A 6,434-nucleotide genomic window follows, 5' to 3' on the forward strand; every position below is an offset into this window, starting at 1 on the left:
ACCCACCGACGTCCCTCCGAACTCGCCACCGGCAAGACGAACAACCAAACACACCGTTCGAGAACCACCCGCACGCGTACCTCTCGACAACTTTACAATCGTTTACCACCCACGTGAAGGCCTTCACGTAGCCCCACTCATCACCCAAACCCGTACGTCCGCGCTCGCAACGAAATTTGGCCTTTATCTCACGTACTTTTTGAGGCAACTAACCATGCTCCTGTAGCACACGGCCAATGTTATAGCGGCCAGAACCATTGGGAAAGCAACTGCGAGCCAATAGCGCAACTATAAATGCCTTGCGTGACCTTCTTTGCATACGGCATGTATTTTTTCTATTGAAGATTGTTGGAATAAATAAAGGTCACACAAATATTTCTTGCGTTTTCGACTTGCGTGTTTTGTTATTTCGTCGTTTTTATCGAGTGTTGGTATCTCCCTATTCAAACGCATTTTCTAGTAATTACATTGCACTATACTGATGGTGTGCGGAAAACAAGCCTTTCCATTTTGGCATTAATACGTATAAAATGTGACAATCAAGCGGTCGTGATCAAGCAGCATAGAACGACGGGTATGCTCCCCTATTCCTATGGCTACCACTCACTTATTTTGGGGCTCACATCATCTTCTAGAGCCCACGTAATTTTACCACATCCTGTTCTCCTCCCCCAATAGGCCTAAAACCCTCCTTACCGAGAAAAGCTTTTCTTTCCACGCCTTTCTGTTTCTCTAAATGAATATAGGAATACCACCAGTGCACGCTTTAATAAGTCCCAAATGCAGCGATAGATTCTACAAAACACCTGAAACACCGCAAAATACTTCTAATACACGCCGAAAGCATTCCGATTGTTCCTGCTGAAAACTCCCCGAGGGAGAAAATAATATAACCTCAATGCTTCCCCAGAAAATTTCCGTTCTAGTGGCCAACGTTACTAGAATAAACTAGTAACATTGCTTGTGGCAGCACAATTATATGCCTATATGCAACGGAATAAACTACAAAAAGAAGTAAGGCGATGTCGCGCCTCATGGAGTATAAAATACTCCGCCTTGCGACTGCGTTACAGGATATGCAGTTTACACCCATTTCGGGTCATTTGTGTTCCGTTTGTACCGTACTGGGACAAAAGTCTTTAGAGGGGAACAAGGTGGCTCATGGTGCAACATCTTTACATTATTACGGATGACCACCCAATAAATATCGTCTCAGCCCCCTCTCCCTGTCCAGAAAGACTGTGCCTTGCGAAAAACTGCGCGGACATCGTTTAAAGTACTTTCTTTAGAGTTGCTCGCTACCACAACCCACTGCGAACAGCTCCAAGAAAAAGACACCCCGCACCTATCAATAGAGAACTACACCTTTCGCCATAGTGCCCTTCCCCAGGCTGCTCACAGGAGCCAGGACACCGCAACCTGTATACACTCTAAACAGTAACTTCGTCTCCACTAGTAGCTCCAACGAACGAGAAAGGGATTGGAATGCCTACCAGGTCGAGAGAATTCCGTGGCGACCTACTTCATTAGGCGAAAAGCCAACCCTGAAGAGGCGGCCTAAGACCTACCTGACTTAGAACACTGTCCTACGCCATGCGGCCATAATTTTCGGAAGTTTTGGTCTGCATCAAGGGTAGTTTCTTCAGCTCCCCCTAAGTTTCAGATTGATGCTGCCACCAGGTATGGTAAATGCCTGCACTGAACGAGAACAAAGGAAGAAAATAGCAAGCCGCATTTAAAAGCGATGTTAGTACCCGCCACACTGGAACGTGACGTCAGAGCAGTTCTACCAAAAAAGAACACAACAGAACAGTTTAAAATATTAGTGCATGAAGAAAATTTATTTTTACACAATGTCTACTGCAGTGAGGTTTCTGCAAGCGACGTTCATGGCGCGGATAATGTTGTTGGCACCGTAACCCACTTCACACATGTTTATCAACACATGGAGGTGTCCAAGCCCGTAAGGGTCTTCGTGAAGATTGAAGCAGTTGTCGCCGAAGTGCCGCACAGTGCATTCGTAGCAGTCAAATTTTCTCAACGTTTGCTTCATATTCATCAGTTTCTCGGCGCTCTCTTCATTGTCTTCTGCGATTATTCTGACAATCTCAACGACTTTTTTGTGAAGGAAATCCCGTTTTCGAAGAACCAGCCTCAGCTCAGTCCAAATAGACAGCACGGAAGCGGGGCTGGAAGCCTTTCGTAGCTTTTCCCATAGAATAGCGGTGCGTACTTCCCGGTTCGAGACTGGAAAACAAGGTTCCTCTGGAACGACAATAGGCTGTGCACGCTTGGCTCCTTGAAAGTCGCTCAGCGGAAGCCACGCAATTGTCAAGTCACCATATTCCATCACGTGACTACGGGTGGTCTTTTTCTGAACGAGCCTGAACTGGTCTAACAAGGTTTCTTTGTGCAAGTCTTTTATGTCCGAGTCTTCCATCCACTTCACGCTGTATACGTCACCGATGTACACTCCGCGAAGCTTATCCAAGTAACAGGCATACGAAGGCTCATGTGAATTAGCGGCTGTTGTAGCGTACACGTTCACATTTTTTGGGAGTAAGGTTTGGAACATGGAACCCGATTCACACGCTTCCGCATAAATCACCATTTTTGAGAACTTCTGTCTTCTATGCATATCTTGAATAACGTTGGCAAACGCTTCGGCATAAAGCATGTCGTTTGGGAAAACGAATAAACCCTGAGCTCCATGGCCGACAAAATTTACAAAAACATGGTCGTTGGGGCCGCTTGCAATTACTTTTCCGCTGCCTCCCTTTACCTTTTTTCCCTGCAGGATGTCCAGGAAGTTCTGCGGCGTCACCAGCTTTCCCGTGTAGTCCTTCGGCACTCCTGGATATACGTTGCTTCCGGAAGGATGGTTGATGATGACACCGCGTGTTGGGTTTTGCGGGTTGTACGCAATGTCGTCATACATCATAACTACGATACGCTCGTCGGGGACGCCGTGGTTTTTGAGCACCTGGTACGCGTGGCATATATCTGCCTGGTGCCTGTAGTCCTCATAACCTTTAGATCCACTGACTAGCAAGGCCCAAAGTTTCGGCTCGTTGGCTTGCGCATCGTAAAGCAACGCTTCCTTTCCTGCCACCACGGCAATGGCGAGTGCTGCAAGGAGGAGTACTTTTGGGAGCGTTGAGTGTCTCAGAGCCATTGTTGCTCGCTAGTATGGTGTGCCAGCCAACGGTGGCCTTTAAATACACCTTCTTCCTATCGGGTACTACGTATTACATAGAAGGGGACTTCCCCTTTCCTGCGATAGTGCACACTCCTTATCTAGCTAGAGACGAAACGGCCGGGCAAAGAATTTTCTCAGGTGTTCCGTGTTGATACGATTGTTCGAAGACACGGTATTTGCACTTAAAAGCATCGAAGCTTGAGGACATGGGGCTGCACGTATTGCTTGATATACAGAGAAAAGGAAGCTAGAGAAATATTGTCATGCCACTCTTTGTGAAACTGCTCAGCCGCGTTTGGATGTCCACAAATTGCCCTACCCTTTTCCGTGCTCTGCTCCGCGTCGTTCCTTAAACCCGTTTCTCCGACTCAGTTATCAACTGACCGGGGAGGCGACCACCCAAGAATGCACAGCCCCTTTCATCATGCCGCCCCTTAGGTTCAGCATAGTGACATTTATTACTTCCTTTTTAAGATGTATACTCACCGCAACATCATGCTCTTGTGCTATTTTTTGGCAAGTGCAGGGAGCTCCTGAATACAAAAGAAAGGACAGGGGACGAATGGAGCACACACACAAAGCTAAACTGGGCGCGAAGTTCTTTACTTTGCCTCGACCGAAACAGGCGTAAGCTGTTTATTCGGGCCGTACAAAAACACGTAACATTTGAGAATTTGAACGCTTCAACTATCCCGTTTCGGCAGTAACGCCCACCTCGGTACAAAGCAATGTAAACAGAAAAATTGAGTGCCCTTGAGTGCCTTTCCAGTCTGTGAATAAGGATGACCTGCGAAGCTGCATGCCCTCCACAACATGCAGGAAAAAAGTTCGTAATTTACGACTGAGCAGACTCCCCAGCCAGTTACCTGAATGAAATTTGGGAAGACCCGAGCTTTATCTTTGCGAGCAAAAATAGAGCTTTTTTTCCCTCCGTAGGCATGTTCCTGTTTTTGTAACAATACCACCCAATCCACTCTACCACTCTGGACACCGGACCAGTCGAATTGGGCTGTTTGACAGCCACGTTTTTAAACCTCCTGCCCACACAACGGACACGTCATCAGTAAGAGCATAACACCTTTAGCAGCACGTGCCCGCACCCCCTTCCTTCCAATCCCAACCCATGCACGCATAAACCAGCAACCCGTCATGAGTGGGTAGTTAGAAGTGAAAGACACTGTCAAACATATCGCTCTGAAAGCCCTTTAAGCGGATCATGTGATAGTGGCCCACGTCGCCGTTCCAAGCGGGCCAGTTGCTCTTCCTCCAGAAGGAATTTGCAGCTACTCTACCAGCTGGAACGGGAGGCGGCAACGGAGGCGACATCGGGTTTCCGTCGCTTTCGCGCCCATTCACGCATCTATTTGGGTTTACGCTTCTTCAGTTACCACTTTTGTTCCTTCACGCAAACGACATGCGTCCGTCCCATGGACAGTTAACACCTCCAATTCCTCGACCTTTTCTCTAGCGGACACACACGTCAGCGTCCCTTTCGATGCCCAGTCGTAGGCGTCTTATTGTCTGTGCAACACACCAATCCCCACCCAAACCGCACGACTACGGAGGACAGCTGACATGGTGCATTGAGCCGTGAGACTCCCATGTTTAAATCTTCCACGACAACTGGCATGTCATCGGTGGCAGCATTAATCGCTGCGGTGCGTGCATGTTCCCTCCCTCAATCCTCAGCCCGTGCATGCCTAACCGACTAACTGAGATGGGCATAATTAGGCGTGAAATACACCAGAGAAGGGAGAGAGAAATATTTTGTGTGCGGTCAGACAAAGATATGTTATTATTCTTCCGTCAGAACTATCACCAGCTGGTCAACGAGGGCAGCCGACGTGATAACGCCGCTCAAAATAGCTTTCAAACTAAAACACGGCAAGTTGCCTTCACCCGGCAGGGACCCGCAGCTAGTGGGCGATGTGCAATTTCAGGGGGAGAGGGCCGCGGCTGCATTCTCGGCAGAGGTGGTGGCGGCGGCTTCCGGGCGTTTTTACACCCACTCGCGCTGCTGTTGATTCTCTGTAATCATCTGATCACGGTGCTACGGCCGCTGTCAACCGAATGCGCAACTGGTGAAAGAGGCATCAGTAGTGGCGAGTGGAATAACCGCTGTGAAAGAGGGGTCGGGGTGGCGAGCAGGAGCCCCAGACGGCGCCGAGTAAATCGGCTTCACCGGAATAAAACACGCGGGTCAGTGAGGCGCACACTGCGTAGCAGTAAAAAGAAACAATCATAAAGCCCTCTGCAAAGCCCTAGGACAGTCTGGTATCAAATGTGGGGACAAATTTGTCCCGCCGAATACCGTGTATGCTTAACGCAAACCGCTTCGTATCTTCCTTTCCGCTTAAAATTAAAAATAGGGTTTTTTTAGCTGCTGGTTTTCGACGGTCCGCTGCGGTACCGGCCGCCCGGTCAGCGCAACCGTAGCCAATGCCGTTCGCGGCCAAGTGCGCCACACATGCAAAATGGTGCTCCCCCTTGCTGTCGCTCCGGAGTGGGACGTGAAAACAGTCAGTTAAAACTCCGTAGCGCTTTCCAGCCTCCTTCTGTTGCAGCAGCCAAACGCATAGGGCGTTGACATTCGGTTGTGGTTTACATTTCGGCGTAACACGTATGTAAAAATTTGCTATGGTTTAGCTTTCATTAACCCTACTTCATAGCAAAAGGTTCACTGCCCTGGCTGGGCACATTGTCGAAGTGTGGTCGAGTTGTGGTTTCCCAATGATATACTGCTTATGGATATACCACTTAGTGATAATCTTTCTCTCCTGACGGCGTTGTTTAACCCTCGCCGCTGCACGAGCCACCACAGCTGGTGGATGTACGTGTTCTTCCATCGCACACGGCTCGGCGCCGCACGTGGTCTCGTGGCCTTCCTTTGTGGCGCCCGCTTATCGCTGCGGCGGGGCCTCCTCGCCTTCCTTCGCCAGTTGGCGACAAGGGTTGCGGGCATGCTTCCGTTCCCTTCTCACCTATCTCTCATCCGCCGCCCATTTCCCCGCGCGTAGGGCCACTGCTCAGCGCTGAGAGCTAGCGTAAGGTGGTGTGGTTTGACCTCTAGCTCTCAGGGTCAAAACTGGTCACACCGGGAAGAGCGCCCGAGGTAGCCTTGTGTAGCTTTCGCTACAAGAAATATGCACAAAAGAGACGATGCAATATTATATCCGCACGAACACTTCCGCCGGTGAACCGAAAGTCGTTGTCGCCAACGACGTGACCGAAACGG

General features: G+C 49.3%; 1 pseudogene; it reads right to left on the minus strand.

The window, feature by feature from the left end:
- Positions 1 to 1,813: 1,813 nt before the first annotated feature.
- LOC144167341 (legumain pseudogene) lies at positions 1,814 to 3,175 on the minus strand (annotated as a pseudogene).
- Positions 3,176 to 6,434: the final 3,259 nt, after the last annotated feature.

This window comes from Haemaphysalis longicornis, unplaced genomic scaffold (assembly GCF_048455015.1).
Source record: "Haemaphysalis longicornis isolate Haplotype H1 unplaced genomic scaffold, Haemaphysalis longicornis Haplotype H1 scaffold_2, whole genome shotgun sequence".
Taxonomy (NCBI): Eukaryota; Metazoa; Arthropoda; class Arachnida; order Ixodida; family Ixodidae; genus Haemaphysalis; species Haemaphysalis longicornis.